Here is a 15,810-nt window from a genome sequence, read left to right as displayed (position 1 = left end):
CCCTGAATCGCATCATCAACCTGTCCTGTCCCTCCCTGTTGGACTCCTCTGTAATGCATGCTCTTAGAAGTTCTCCTTATGGGATGCTCCACTTCAATGGCCCTGGATGGTCAGTTTGGGCATACAGAATGGTGTTCCCTGCTGTTGATTTTCTAAATATCTCTGTTCAATTAATGTTGTTTCTGAATTGTTTTCTCACATTCAAAAAAGTTTAAGGCTTGCAATAGGTTTTAAATGCCAAGTCGACATGGCATTTATAGGCCTTGGGCACATGCAGTGCACTTTACTAGGAATTTATGAGTAAGAGGCGCTTCTCAGGTCCTAGGCTCTTGGAAGTGTTCTTCATGACCGTGAATGAGCCCATTCCCACTGGAACTAAGTCACTCTTCTGAAGAATCACTGCACGCTCCTCTCTTCGCACAGCAGGTGTTGCAGCTCATACCCATGAGGTTCCATCCTGCTCATTTGTGGTGCCTGGGTGACTTTTCATACCCGTGGACCACTGCCAGCAATGCTCTTCTTGCTCCCAGCGACCTTCTTCCCCACAAACTGAAGTCCTTGAGAGGGTAAAACTTCAGTGGGACTTATCTAGGACTGCATCCGACCCGCGCTCAATCAGTGTTGGGTTGAACCTTTGGATTTAACCCGGTCTAGCACGACCGGGTATCCCCTGTTTAAGCTTTCTGCTTTTAAGCACTATATTGTATTTTAATCTTTAACAATTCATAACTCCAGTACCACTTATTGTTTTTTGTTGTTTTGGTCTTGTTTTGTTCAGTAACTTAAGCTCTGTTATCCTAATCTGATGTGTATTATTTTTCTGTGGTGTTTTCACTGTTTAACTGTTTGAAGAGTTGCACAAATATCTGACACTTTGCCTCTTAAATTAAGACTGACTTCTCTGTTCTAAACTACCAAGAAGGTGAGCACAGATTAATTTAAGGTCTGTTTGTGACTTACCTTGAATAGGATTGTGGTTCCGGCTTGGACAGGGTGCATACCCCTGCCAACCAGGAACCCAATTTTTAACAATATATATATAGATATTACTAATAACTTTGACCCCGTTTTACAAACCTCCAGGAAACATTAAAAAAAATAAGTTCATCAACCTCAGCTTCTCTCTAGAATGTTTCGGGGTGATCCACCAAGCGGGGCTGAGAAAAAAGAGTGGTCTCAAAACTTAAAATCCTCATGCATTTTCCATTTAATTCTTTAGACACGGCTATAGCAAAAACTGCTGAACAGAATTACAGCAATTTCACCAGGAAACTAGATCTTGGTCCGCAGATTGTGCTGTTTGTGATTTGTTGTGAATCCATTCAGTAGTTTTTTAGAAATTAGGGGTCCAAAATAATGGTAGATTTGGACTTGTGGACCTGCGAGAATCAAAAAGACTCTTGTGAGAGAGCCAATATAAAAAATTGAGCATTCTGATTAGCTCAGGAACCTTTATTTTCTCTTAGGCTATCTTGCTCCCACAGGAGTCTCACTCCTGTGAGAACAAGTGATCTGATGGCCTGCCTGCAACATGAGGAATATTTTGTTGTCAGCCATTTCAGGACTCAGGGTGTTAGTCCCCTGCCCTGAAGTTGTAAAAACAAAAAAGATATATGGGGCAGGGTAGGGATCACCAGACCCCCTCGGCCCCATGGGGGGGACCCATATGAATGCCTTCGGGGTCAAAAAAGTAAAAAAAGGCAACAAAATCCTGTAAACCATCAAGACTCTTGAGGGATCAAAAGAACTAAATGATGGCTGGGCTGCCTTTCTATATTATAAACCCCGGGGAGCCTATACTCAGACCAAAAACAATTTATTTGAGAGGGGATACATGGCCCCCGTCCATGAGCTATTAGAGGGCCCCGGCAGTCTACCCCTAGGGCCGATGATGATGGGGGGGCATGTGGCCCCCTCCCCAAGCTTAAAAAGGCCCCAGGGAGCCCATTCCTGGAGCTGATTATTATAAGGGAGAGTGTCTGTGTGCTCCCACCTCCAGAAGCCACTAATTGCCACAGGTAGCCCACCCCTGGGGCCAAAATATATAATATGGGGAAGGGGTTGCATGATCACTTCCCCAAGCCTTGAAAGGCCCACCCCAGAGCCTATTGTTTTTAGGGAGGGAGGCCATGCAGCCCAAAATTAGCACTTTAGCTATACATTCTCCACAAATTTAAGGCGGAATTAAAAAATCAAACATCTGTGACTCCCCCAGCAGGCCTAGGGGTTCAGGTTATCCGTGCTTTTTCCCCTATGTCTTTTTTTAAAAAAAATCTTAGAACTTAGGACTGAGTCCAGAGTCCTCACATGGCTACCTTCACTTCCTGCTTGCTGTGGTGGTAGCCAAACAGATCTCAGCATGAGACCTGTCAGGTCCGCTGATCCTCTGCAGCAGCACATATACAAAGTTTTCTAATCTTAAGTTCTCCAAAACCACTGAACAGATTTACACCAAAACACAAATACCAGGCTAAGATCTAGTGTTCTGCCCAATTTGGTGTAACTGAGGTCATCGGTTTGATGTGTAGCTGTGTCTAAATTTCCTATGAAAAAATGAATGGGTTTGGGACCCCACCTTTTTTCTCAGCCCTCGCTTGACGGATCACCCTGAAACTTTCCTTGCGCACGCTAGCTAAAAAGTTGCACGTTTTTGGAAAATTTTGTGGAGATTTATGAAGCAGTGCCAAAGTTATTAGGAACACAATGAAGGCATTTTCTATGGAAATACGGTCCTAACTATAAGTATCCTGTGGCGACTGCCACTGGCTAATATATTATTTATATATGTATACAATATATACACACAGCACACATACACACGCACATTCACTGAAAAAGTTAAAGCTGAAATTGACATTATAGTTACACTTTATAGTAATATAAAAAATAGCATTGAAAAAAACACTGAAATCACCAAATATAATTCACTGGTCCTAACTATAACTTGCGCCCCCACCATGTACTGCTAATGACCTCACACATTACATAACTCCTGACATATTAAATGACATCATTGATGACATCACTGATGGCATCACAAATGACATTGTTAATGGAGCCTGGAATTAATTTTAGTAACAATTATGTGCAATTGTATATTTCACAGTAGGATCCCCTGCTATTATGGAATGTTTTCATTTTGATGTTAACATATACAAACTAAATGAGTATTTTACTGTGAATATAATGTTTGATATTATTATTCTGTTTCATTGGTAGCTTGGGGTTTTCAGTTTGTGTTTGTATTATTTGTTGTTGGATTTTAATATCTGCACTATAAATGATAGTATATTTGATACTTAATATACTGGTAATGACAACACTGATCACATAGACACTTGTGCTGTTCAATTTACTCTACCAACCAGTATGGCTCTTCATGCAGAGGACACTCCATCAAGACACTTAAGCCCTTTTGTTTGGCCAATCCCCTACTACGCACATCATGGTTTGCAGGTGAATATTAGTAGATGATCCTGGTCCTTTGAGATTCATCAACAGCTTTCTAAAGCATTAGTCATAATATCTAAATCATCAGACTAAAGAAGGCAGAAATTTAGCATTAGACTTTCATGGATAAAATTGCTTTTCAGGGACGAAGTATATAAGGTGTGACAATACCTCAAATTAGGTCTCAGAAAAGTGTAATACTGTATGGGGTTCAACAGGTACAAATTCTGTGCCATTATCTTTTAATATTTATCTCCAGCCATCCACCCATCTAAGTCAGTGTTATATATTACGTGAATAAAGTGTGAATAGTTCAGCTAATACATTTACTAAATCAAATCAACAACAGTGGACTCCTATGCCAATTTATCTGGCCAATGCATTTTGCATGTTCAGAGAGTTGTCATTGTGATAGATGCTTTTTAGGTCTTAAGTTTGGATAGCTTTAGCTGTCTGCAAGCATAACATATACCCACAGTAGGCTTTTGGTCTGATCCTTGCTCATGAATGGATGTCTTTCTTATCTACCTCAGTTGTTTGGTGTTGACTTGATTGCTTCCCTCCATATTCCTTTGTTTGACCCACCCAGGAGCATTTTGGTATCCCATTGTTCTGATTGGATGGCTTGTTTATTTCCACTGTATACTTGAGGTTATTCTCCATGGTAGTCCGTGTGTTTCCTTGCTTTTCCCTCATGAACCACTTTCCTCCTCTGCATGCTTTATTTGGACTCCCACCTGAATCCACTGCTCCCCAACCAACTCCACGTCTTGCTCTTCATTCCTTCTTTCTGAGTTTAAAAAAAAATAATGTACTATTACAATATTTTCTGTTGTTTGCAAGATACAGGGACCTTCAAGATGCTGCTGGGCTGCTTGGTTCTTTTTTTGTGTGTCCTACTTACTTGTGTTTCCCTGTTTTATATTTTAACTTATCATACTAGCATAGCTGTCATCCTAGCATAGCCATGCACTATGTTAGAATGGTAAATTTGCATTGGCAGCCATGCACCATAATGCATCTGGATACCTGCATCATGAAGCACATGTTTGGAAAATTAATTGCAATATTGTCAGGCGTTTGTGTGTATGTGTCTTGATCAAGTATTTGCATGTGCTTGGCAAATAGCACTGGAAACAGGAAATACGTCATCATTTTAAAGCACAGAAATATCGGTGTTGCCAAAGTTTGATTATATTGAGAACCCCAGGTAGCACTGAAAATTAACTCATGTTTACTTTCTTAGAGATACTTACATTAACTCTGACTTTATGTGGGCACAAAACAAGGTATGTATTTTGTTTTGGTGTTGTTCTGTCTAGAGTATACAAGTAGTGCACATTTGGGCATCACAAATGACCTTATATGATGATTCCAGAGACTGCAGAATCTAAATCTGATTCAGCTGGAATCATAGTGCGTAATCAACCATGCCTAGTTCCCTCTAGATCACAATAAAAGAACATGCAGACTAGTTTCACCCTTGTTTGGTCTTATCAGTGTGGTGTGACATGAGTCTGTTGCATAACATCCAGACAGCCCATGTCTGAACATACCCCTTGCACTGTCATACTGAAGCACAAGGGTGATTAGCAGAATGTGTGCCAAAGTCTCAAATACTGCCAAACACTTAGATCATATTCCATTTTTCTGCCACCATACCACATCACACATTGATCACCCATAGGCAAATCAATCTTAGCCCTGCTCCAATAGGAGCAGTCCGGACTGAATTTGCAGGACAGGTCCCCTCTCGTTGTAAACACAACCTACCCCAGACTACGTTTGTCTCTGTTGGGCCTTTTCAATGAGGTGCAGCCTGAGTTTTCTGGCACAGCAATCAATGGACATATTTCTTGCATTCAACTCATACTGAGGTGATGAGTGGAATGCATGTGAAAATCTGAACCACTGTCACTTTCTCTGACCTTATTCCAGTCCTTCAATTGTCTGCCCACTATGGCACTTCAATGACCACTGTAAAAGCTATTCCCCCTTCTCAACAGGAAAACAACCAACCTCCTGCTAAAGGGTGCTCCTTCCACATTTGAGATTCTGTCCTCTGCTCCATACAATTCAACATATGTTGTTACTTATGTGATTTGTTTCTGAATTTAAAAACTGATCAGTTTCCCTCTTCTGTTTGCTCAGTATGCTGTTGTATCCACTACATATCCCTATGTTTACTCTTCAAATTATTGGTTGAAGTCCAATCAATCTTCCATCATTCTGCAACAAATCAAATTAGCACATTTAAGTTGTGTAATAATAAATAAATTAGTACCAAGACCGGGTTCTGTGATGAAGGAGTGCTTTACAAAATAGTCTGTTAAATTATTCAGTTATTTGTTGAGGAGCTAAGCCCAGAGTAGCCACAAAATGGCAATGGTTGACATTTCCAAGCATAACACAACACAATGCAGTGCAACGTAACTTAACTTAAAACACCCAGCATAATACAATTTTTCTGATTGAGAAATTCAAATTCTAAAATTCACTCGGTCTACATGCACAGGCTATCTACATATTCATGTTGCCAAGAAGAAGCATAGGGGCCATCTTGATCAGTTCAGGCTACCACTTAAAAATGAGGACCATCTGAGATTCAAGAAAGCCTTGAAGACCTGTCTGAACAAATGGATTGGCATATGAGTTAAGGAGAGGGGTAAGAAGCTAAACAATTAGCAGAGAGACAAATATTTCATTGATATCAATGTGTTCAAACACTGTTTTCCATTGTCTTCACTATAGTGGGGTCTAGTCTGCCGACACTGTACTTTCCAACACTTAACTGGAAGACCATGTCACTTGTTCTCATACGTTTAGTTGTTCTCCAATCCATAGCAGCATCAAATAGAGGCTCAGTTACATAAATGTTATGGCCTAATCAGATGTTATGTAAATGTAAGAAATTGGGTCAGTAGTTGTGCAGATGTGAGTCCTGCATAAGTAACAGGTCCACAATTGTCTCCCTAATGGAAACCAAGTATCCCATAGTCACTACCATGACTCTCTCAGGGTAGTGAAGCAGAGACATCCAAGATGTTCTCAGGGGATGTGGGGTGGGCTAGCCATCCCAATTTGCTGTCACATAACAACAACACTCAATAACCCATTGTCAAGTCAGTGTTTTTTCAAAGGAAAAACACATTTATTACATACACACACTACTAAATAATCTGCAAAAATGTAGACAGGAATACTTTTGATGACATTCTGAAATCACATTTGACCCCTAGTGAGTCATGACCCTCATAATCATAGCCCAACTCCACCCATACCAGATGCAACATCACAATATGTGTGGCGTCACTTTAAATAGAGTAGGTCTGTTGACTTTGTTAAGGGGTCGCCACATCGATATGTAAGGCAAGCCTATTGGCTTTGTCAGGGGGTTGCGACATCAACATAAAAGATAGGCACACTGGCTTTGTCAAGGTGGTCACCTCATCATTATGTTATGTTATGTTGTGGTATGTTATGTTATGTTATGTTATGTTATGTTATGTTATGTTATGTTATGATTTGAATAGTGCAAGTATCACCCGAGACAGTATTCAGGCATTAAGGCAAGTGTGTAGTTGTGTGGTCCCCAAGGTGTTTATATGAAAACCCATGTTTCCAGCTTCTTGCAGAACTCAAGGAGTAAGGAGGCTTTGATGTGTTGAGGGAGGTTGTTCCATGAATTGGGTGTGATGTAAGAGAATAAGCAACCTCCAATTTTGTTTTTGAAGATGCAGGGAATGCGAGTGAGAGTGAGGCAGAGTGAAGGCATTGGTTGGGTTGGTGAATGTGTATTCGGCTGCTCAGGTATTGTAGTCTTGTGTTGTATAGGGCTTTTTATGCGTGTGTGTGAAGTTTGAATTAGCTGAACTTGTGAATGGAGAGCCAGTGAAGCTTCTTGAGGTATGGTGTAATGTGGGTGCGGCATGGGACGTTGAGTAAACGTCTTGCAGCAGTGTTCTGGGTGGTCTTGAGTCTGTGTAGGAGTTGCTTGGAGATTCTGGTGTAGTCTTTGTTGCCGTAGTCCAGCCTGCTGTTGATGAGTGCTTGTATGACATCTGTCTTGTGTTCTAAGGCAACCATTTGAAGAACTTCTGTAGCATGCGTAGTCTGTAGAATTGAGCCATCATGTTGAGCTTGTTGTCCAGTGTGATCCCTTGATTTCTTACATTCGTCTTTGGGTGTTGGTCCTAGCTCCGATGAGGTGGAGTGACATGGGAGGCTTGTTGCCAAAGACCTTTATTTTCGTCTTGTCAGAGTTGAGCTACAGGTAGTTGGTTTGCATCCAGTCTGCTACCATGGTCATGCAGTGGTTGAAGTTGGTCCTGGCAGTGGTTGTCTTGTCCATCAGGGAGAGGATGAGTTGGGTGCTGTTGGCATAGGAGATGATGATGATGTCTTGTGATTGAATGATGTTGGTGAGTGGTATCCTGTATATGTTGAAAAGGGAGGGGCAGAGGGACGATGCAGTGGGACCCCGCATATCACTCACTTTAGGTTCTTCCAATGTGGAAGGAAAAGATCCATTTGGGAGCAGATTATTGTATGTCAATCTCAGGTTATCTTCTGAAGACAGTGTTATGGGAGACAGTGCCAAAGGTCATTGAGTGGTCAAACAGTCCAGGATGATTTGAATGTCGCCAGTGGCTGTGATGAGTGCTGTTTCAGGGCTAAGGTTCTTTCTGAATCCTGATTGAGTGTTGTCTGGAAGATTGTGAATTCGGAGGTGGGTTGTGAGTTGCTTGTTGATGGTCTTCTCAATCACTTTGTCTGGATATGATAGCAGATGCGATTAAAGTTGGGCAGTTGATTGGGGTCAGCTGTGGGCTTCTTGAGGATGATGTTGATTTCTTCAAGTTTCCATTCAAACTGAAAAGTGACAAACGTGATGGAGGTGGTGATGATGTGCTGCTGATTGGTAATGTTTCCAGGCTGTCACTTTGTTGGGGCCATGGGTCCATTGGGGCCCCTGAATGGATGGTCTGAATCATTGCTGCTATGTCATTTTTGGTGAGGGTTGTCCGTTCAGTCAGGTTGCCATCTTGGTTGGTGGTGGGTAGGTTAGCAGCAAGTTCTCTGGGGTTGGGTTTGTGGTCAAAGGTGCTGTAGGGATTTTCAATTTTGCTGTGGAAGAAGATGAATAAATTGTCTAAGGCTTGGGAGGCAAAAATGTTCTAGACAATGGCTAAAGGTGATCTAAAATCCTTAATAATTGAGAAAATCTCCTTGCAGCTGCTGGAGCTTCCTTTGCATGAGAACAATAGGCACAGGTTAAGATAATCCCTTCAAACCAATAACCATGTTAGTATGAATTCATTATGATTATAATCATTGCAATGTTCATCAATATAAAGCATTTCAATGAAAGTGTTGTAAATCAAAATACCATATTTCTGAATATTTATTTTACCTCTTCAGGCCACGTAAAATGCATTCATAGGACCAAAGTCCAGATGTTTCTACAGTGCCAAGCTGTAGAGCATCAATCTTCAGCTCTAGGATTGTGTGAATATAGGCTGACAATACTCCCCATGTCATGTATCTTATGACCTGTGAGACATATGGTTAATGTTTCTTAAAGCACTTCTGGGGGAATGATGAACTCCCAGCAGTCCCCCACAATACTTTGCAAATAGTTTGGTAGTGGGTTCCCCACACACTCTCCTAGAAACAATGTATATAAAGATGCACAGGTCCTGAGCTATTGGCCCACCCTTGGGGTATGAAATGAAGACATCGCAGAGCACCATACACTTGGCTTTCTGGTGTTGCCATATTAAAATGCACAGATCCATAGAAAGCTATAGTTTTTCAATGTTTCAATTGTGTTTTCCATTGCCTTCAATATAGTGTGGTCTGCTTTGCCTATGCTGCAAGTTCATGTTCCAGTACTTAACTAAGACCAAGGGCCTCATTACAAGGTGGCCGCCCGCCAAGGTTTAACCTCAGTGCGGCCGCCAATGTGGCCGCACTCCCGCCCTGCCCATTTTGACATCCCCGCCGGCCCAGCGGAGATGTCGGCTGCAACATGGGAGCCGGCTCCTAATGGAGCCGGTGGTGTTGCGGCCATGCGACGGGTACAGCTACACCCGTCGGGCTTTTCACTGTCTGCTGTGCAGACAGTGAAAAGCAGTGTGCGGCTGTGCCTGGGGGCCCCTGCACTGCCTATGCCAAGTGCATGGGCAGTGCAGGGGCCCCCAGGGGCCCCGCAACTCCCCTTCCCACCAGCCTTTCCATGGCAGTTCCTACCGCCATGGACAGGCTGGCGGGAAAGGGACTCATAATCTCCGGGACAGCGCTTAAAACCGCCGGGACCACCATGGCAGGAAACCGCCAGTCCCGGCGGTCATATTCGGCAAGATTGTACCGCCAGCCTGTTGCAAGGCAAGGGTCGCTCCCTGGGGGGGGGATTATTTTAGGCCATTTCTGGCCCCCTGGGGGGTAGATCAGCCTATTTTGATTCGGCTGATCTGCCCCCAAGGGGGGCAGAAACCACTAGGCACCAGGGATTTTTTTGTTTTTTTGTTTTACAGATGGGGAGCGACCCCTTGGACAAGGGTCGCTCCCCTGGAGGGGCAAAATGTATTTAGGCCATTTCTGCCCGCTTTGGGGGCAGATCGGCCGATTTTAGGTCAATCTGCCCCCAAGGGGGGCAGAAACCACTAGGCACCAGGGATCTTTTTTTTGCGCCGTCACGCAAGGGGAGCGACCTTGTAGGCAAGGGTCGCTCCCCGGGGTGGGGGATAGGGGGGGCAAAATTATTTTAGGCCATCTCTGCCCCCCCTGGGGGCAGATCGGCCTATTGGTATTAGGCCGATCTACCCCCAGGGGGGGCAGAAACCTCTAGGCGTCAGGGCAAATTTTTTTTTTGTGTTTTTTTTTTGCTTGTTTGGTTTTTTTTAGAGATGGGGAGCGACCCATCAGGCAAGGGTCGCTCCCCTGGGGGGCAAATTGTATTTAGACCATTTCTGCCCCCCTTGGGGGCAGATTGGTTGATTTTAGGTCAATCTGCCCCAAGGGGGCAGAAACCACTAGGCACCAGGGATTTGTTTTTTGTCGCCAATGTCACGCAGGGGGGAGCGACCCCGTAGGCAAGGGTCGCTCCCGGGGGGGGGTGGGGGTTCGGGGGACAAATTTATTTTAGGCCATTACTGCCCCCCCTGGGGGCAGATCGGCCTATTATTAGGCCGATCTGCCCCCAGGGGGGGCAGAAACCTGTAGGCGCCAGGGCAAAAAAAAATTTTGTGTTTTTTTTTTTGTTTGTTTGTTTTTTTAGAGATGGGGAGCGACCCATCAGACAAGGGTCGCTCCCCTGGGGGGGGCAAACTGTGTTTAGACCATTTTTGGGGCAGATTGGTCGATTTTATGTCAATCTGCCCCCAAGGGGGCAGAAACCAATAGGCACCGGGGATTTGTTTTTTGGTGCCAATGTCACGCAGGGGGAGCGACCCAGTAGGCAAGGGTCGCTCCGAGGGGGGGGGAGAGAGTTTGGGGGGGGGCAAATTTATTTTAGGCCATTTCTGCCCCCCCAGGGGCAGATCGGCCTATTATTAGGCCGATCTGCCCCCGGGGGGGGCAGAAACCTCTGGGCGCCAGGGCAATTTTTTTTTTTTTTTTTTTTTTTGTTTGTTTTTTTAGAGATGGGGAGCGACCCATCAGACAAGGGTCGCTCCCCTGGGGGGGGGGGCAAACTGTGTTTAGACCATTTTTGGGGCAGATTGGTCGATTTTATGTCAATCTGCCCCCAAGGGGGCAGAAACCACTAGGCACCGGGGATTTGTTTTTTGGCGCCAATGTCACGCAGGGGGAGCGACCCCGTAGGCAAGGGTCGCTCCGAGGGGGGGGGGTGAGGGTTGGGGGGGGCAAATTTATTTTAGGCCATTTCTGCCCCCCCTAGGGGCAGATCGACCTATTATTAGACTGATCTGCCCCCAGGGGGTGGGAGAAACCTCTAGGCGCCAGGGCAATTTTTTTTTTGTTGTTTTTTTTTGTTTGTTTTTTTAGAGATGGGGAGCGACCCATCATACAAGGGTCGCTCCCCTGGGGGGCAAACTGTATTTAGAGCATTTCTGCCCCCCTTGGGGGCAGATGGGTCGATTTTAGGTCAATCTGCCCCCAAGGGGGCAGAAACCACTAGGCACCGGGGATTTGTTTTTTGGCACCAATGTCACGCAGGGGGAGCGACCCCGTAGGCAAGGGTCGCTCCTCCTGGTGGGGGGGTGGGGGTTGGGGATGCAAATTTATTTTAGGCCATTTCTGCCCCCCCCTGGGGGAAGATCGGCCTATTATTAGGCCGATCTGCCCCCGGGGGGGGCAGAAACCTGTAGGCGCCAGGGCAAAAAAAATTGAGTGTTTTTTTTAGAGATGTGGAGCGACCCATCAGACAAGGGTCGCTCCCCTGGGGGGCAAACTGTATTTAGAGCATTTCTGCCCCCCTTGGGGGCAGATTGGTCGATTTTAGGTCAATCTGCCCCCAAGGGGGCAGAAACCACTAGGCACCGGGGATTTGTTTTTTGGCGCCAATGTCACGCAGGGGGAGCAACCCCGTAGGCAAGGGTCGCTCCCGGGGGGGTGGAGGTTCGGGGGCAAAAATATTTTAGGCCATTTCTGCCCCCCCTGGGGGAAGATCGGCCTATTATTAGGCCGATCTGCCCCCAGGGGGGGCAGAAACCTGTAGGCGCCAGGGCAAATTTTTTTTTTTTTTTTTTTTGTTTGTTTGTTTGTTTTTTTAGAGATGGGGAGCGACCCATCAGACAAGGGTCGCTCCCCTGGGGGGCAAACTGTGTTTAGACCATTTCTGCCCCCCTTGGGGGCAGATTGGTCAATTTTAGGGCAATCTGCCCCCAAGGGGGCAGAAACCACTAGGCACCGGGGATTTGTTGTTTGGCGCCAATGTCACGCAGGGGGAGCGACCCCGTAGGCAAGGGTCGCTCCTGGGCAGGGGGGGCCTGGGGGGGTGGGGGGTCGAATTTATTTTAGGGCATTTCCCCCCCCCCTCCCTGGGGCCGGCTGAGCTAGAGGTCAAAATCCACAGGTAGGCACTTTGCAAAAAACACCTCTGTTTTCTGTGAAAAAATATGTTGTGTCCACGTTGTGTTTTGGGCCATTTCCTTTCGTGGGCGATAGGCCTACCCACACAAGTGAGGTACCATTTTTATGGAGAGACTTAGGGGAACGCTGGGTGGAAGGAAATTTGTGGCTCCTCTCAGATTCCAGAACTTTCTGTCACCGAAATGAGAGGAAAAAGTGTTTTTGGGCCAAATTTTGATGTTTGCAAAGGATTCTGGGTAACAGAACCTGGTCAGAGCCCCGCAAATCACCCCATCTTGGATTCCCCTAGGTCTCTAGTTTTCAAAAATCCGCTGGTTTGCTAGGTTTCCCCAGGTGACGGCTGAGCTAGAGGCCAAAATCCACAGGTAAGCACTGTTTTCTATGAAAAAATTTGATGTGTCCACGTTGTGTTTTGGGCCGTTTCCTGTCGCGAGCGCTAGGCCTACCCACACAAGTGAGGTATCATTTTTATCGGGAGACGTGGGGGAACGCTGGGTGGAAAGAAATTTGTGGCTCCTCTCAGATTCCAGAACTTTCTGCCAGAGAAATGTGAGGAACATGTGTTTTTTTAGCCAAATTTTGAGGTTTGCAAAGGATTCTGGGTAACAGAACCTGGTCCGAGCCACACAAGTCACCCCATCTTGGATTCCCCTAGGTCTCTAGTTTTCAGAAATGCACAGGTTTGGTAAGTTTCCCTAGGTAGCGGCTGAGCTACAGGCCAAACTCTACAGGTAGGCACTTTGCAAAAAACACCTCTGTTTTCCTTCAAAAATTTGGCTGTGTCCACGTTGCGCTTTGGGGCGTTTCCTGTTGCGGGCGCTAGGCCTACCCACACAAGTGAGGTATCATTTTTATCGGGAGACGTGGGGGAACGCTGGGTGGAAGGAAATTTGTGGCTCCTCTCAGATTCCAGAACTTTCTGCCACAGAAATGTGAGGAACATGTGTTTTTTTAGCCAAATTTTGAGGTTTGCAAAGGATTCTGGGTAACAGAACCTGGTCCGAGCCACACAAGTCACCCCATCTTGGATTCCCCTAGGTCTCTAGTTTTCAGAAATGCACAGGTTTGGTAGGTTTCCCTATTTGGCGGCTGAGCTACAGGCCAAAATCTACAGGTAGGTACTTTGCCAAAAACACCTCTGTTTTCCTTCAATAATTTGACTGTGTGCACGTTGCGCTTTGGGGCGTTTCCTGTCGCGGGCGCTAGGCCTACCCACACAAGTGAGGTATCATTTTTATCGGGAGACGTGGGGGAACGCTGGGTGGAAGGAAATTTGTGGCTCCCCTCAGATTCCAGAACTTTCTGCCACAGAAATGTGAGGAACATGTGTTTTTTTAGCCAAATTTTGAGGTTTGCAAAGGATTCTGGGTAACAGAACCTGGTCCGAGCCACACAAGTCACCCCATCTTGGATTCCCCTAGGTCTCTAGTTTTCAGAAATGCACAGGTTTGGTAGGTTTCCCTAGGTGGCGGCTGAGCTACAGGCCAAAATCTACAGGTAGGCACTTTGCAAAAAACACCTCTGTTTTCCTTCAAAAATTTGGCTGTGTCCACGTTGCGCTTTGGGGCGTTTCCTGTCGCGGGCGCTAGGCCTACCCACACAAGTGAGGTATAATTTTTATCGGGAGACGTGGGGGAACGCTGGGTGGAAGGAAATTTGTGGCTCCTCTCAGATTCCAGAACTTTCTGCCACAGAAATGTGAGGAACGTGTGTTTTTTTAGCCAAATTTTGAGGTTTGCAAAGGATTCTGGGTAACAGAACCTGGTCGGAGCCACACAAGTCACCCCATCTTGGATTCCCCTAGGTCTCTAGTTTTCAGAAATGCACAGGTTTGGTAGGTTTCCCTAGGTGGCGGCTGAGGTACAGGCCAAAATCTACAGGTAGGCACTTTTTAAAAAACACCTCTGTTTTCCTTCAAAAATGTGGCTGTGTCCACGTTGCGCTTTGGGGCGTTTCCTGTCGCGGGCGCTAGGCCTACCCACACAAGTGAGGTATCATTTTTATCGGGAGACGTGGGGGAAAGCTGGGTGGAAGGAAATTTGTGGCTCCTCCCAGATTCCAGAACTTTCTGCCACAGAAATGTGAGGAACATGTGTTTTTTTAGCCAAATTTTGAGGTTTGCAAAGGATTCTGGGTAACAGAACCTGGTCCGAGCCACACAAGTCACCCCATCTTGGATTCCCCGAGGTCTCTAGTTTTCAGAAATGCACAGGTTTGGTAGGTTTCCCTAGGTGGCGGCTGAGCTACAGGCCAAAATCTACAGGTAGGCACTTTGCAAAAAACACCTCTGTTTTCCTTAAAAAATTTGGCTGTGTCCACGTTGCGCTTTGGGGCGTTTCCTGTTGCGGGCGCTAGGCCTACCCACACAAGTGAGGTATCATTTTTATCGGGAGACGTGGGGGAACGCTGGGTGGAAGGAAATTTGTGGCTCCTCTCAGATTCCAGAACTTTCTGCCACAGAAATGTGAGGAACATGTGTTTTTTTAGCCAAATTTTGAGGTTTGCAAAGGATTCTCGGTAACAGAACCTGGTCCGAGCCACACAAGTCACCCCATCTTGGATTCCCCTAGGTCTCTAGTTTTCAGAAATGCACAGGTTTGGTAGGTTTCCCTAGGTGGCGGCTGAGCTACAGGCCAAAATCTACAGGTAGGCACTTTGCCAAAAACACCTCTGTTTTCCTTCAATAATTTGGCTGTGTGCACGTTGCGCTTTGGGGCGTTTCCTGTCGCGGGCGCTAGGCCTACCCACACAAGTGAGGTATCATTTTTATCGGGAGACGTGGGGGAACGCTGGGTGGAAGGAAATTTGTGGCTCCCCTCAGATTCCAGAACTTTCTGCCACAGAAATGTGAGGAACATGTGTTTTTTTAGCCAAATTTTGAGGTTTGAAAAGGATTCTGGGTAACAGAACCTGGTCCGAGCCACACAAGTCACCCCATCTTGGATTCCCCTAGGTCTCTAGTTTTCAGAAATGCACAGGTTTGGTAGGTTTCCCTAGGTGGCGGCTGAGCTACAGGCCAAAATCTACAGGTAGGCACTTTGCAAAAAACACCTCTGTTTTCCTTCAAAAATTTGGCTGTGTCCACGTTGCGCTTTGGGGCGTTTCCTGTCGCGGGCGCTAGGCCTACCCACACAAGTGAGGTATAATTTTTATCGGGAGACGTGGGGGAACGCTGGGTGGAAGGAAATTTGTGGCTCCTCTCAGATTCCAGAACTTTCTGCCACAGAAATGTGAGGAACGTGTGTTTTTTTAGCCAAATTTTGAGGTTTGCAAAGGATTCTGGGTAACAGAACCTGGTCGGAGCCA

This window comes from Pleurodeles waltl, chromosome 1_2 (assembly GCF_031143425.1).
Source record: "Pleurodeles waltl isolate 20211129_DDA chromosome 1_2, aPleWal1.hap1.20221129, whole genome shotgun sequence".
In the NCBI taxonomy this organism is placed as follows: Eukaryota; Metazoa; Chordata; class Amphibia; order Caudata; family Salamandridae; genus Pleurodeles; species Pleurodeles waltl.
This window is presented reverse-complemented; position numbering follows the sequence as displayed.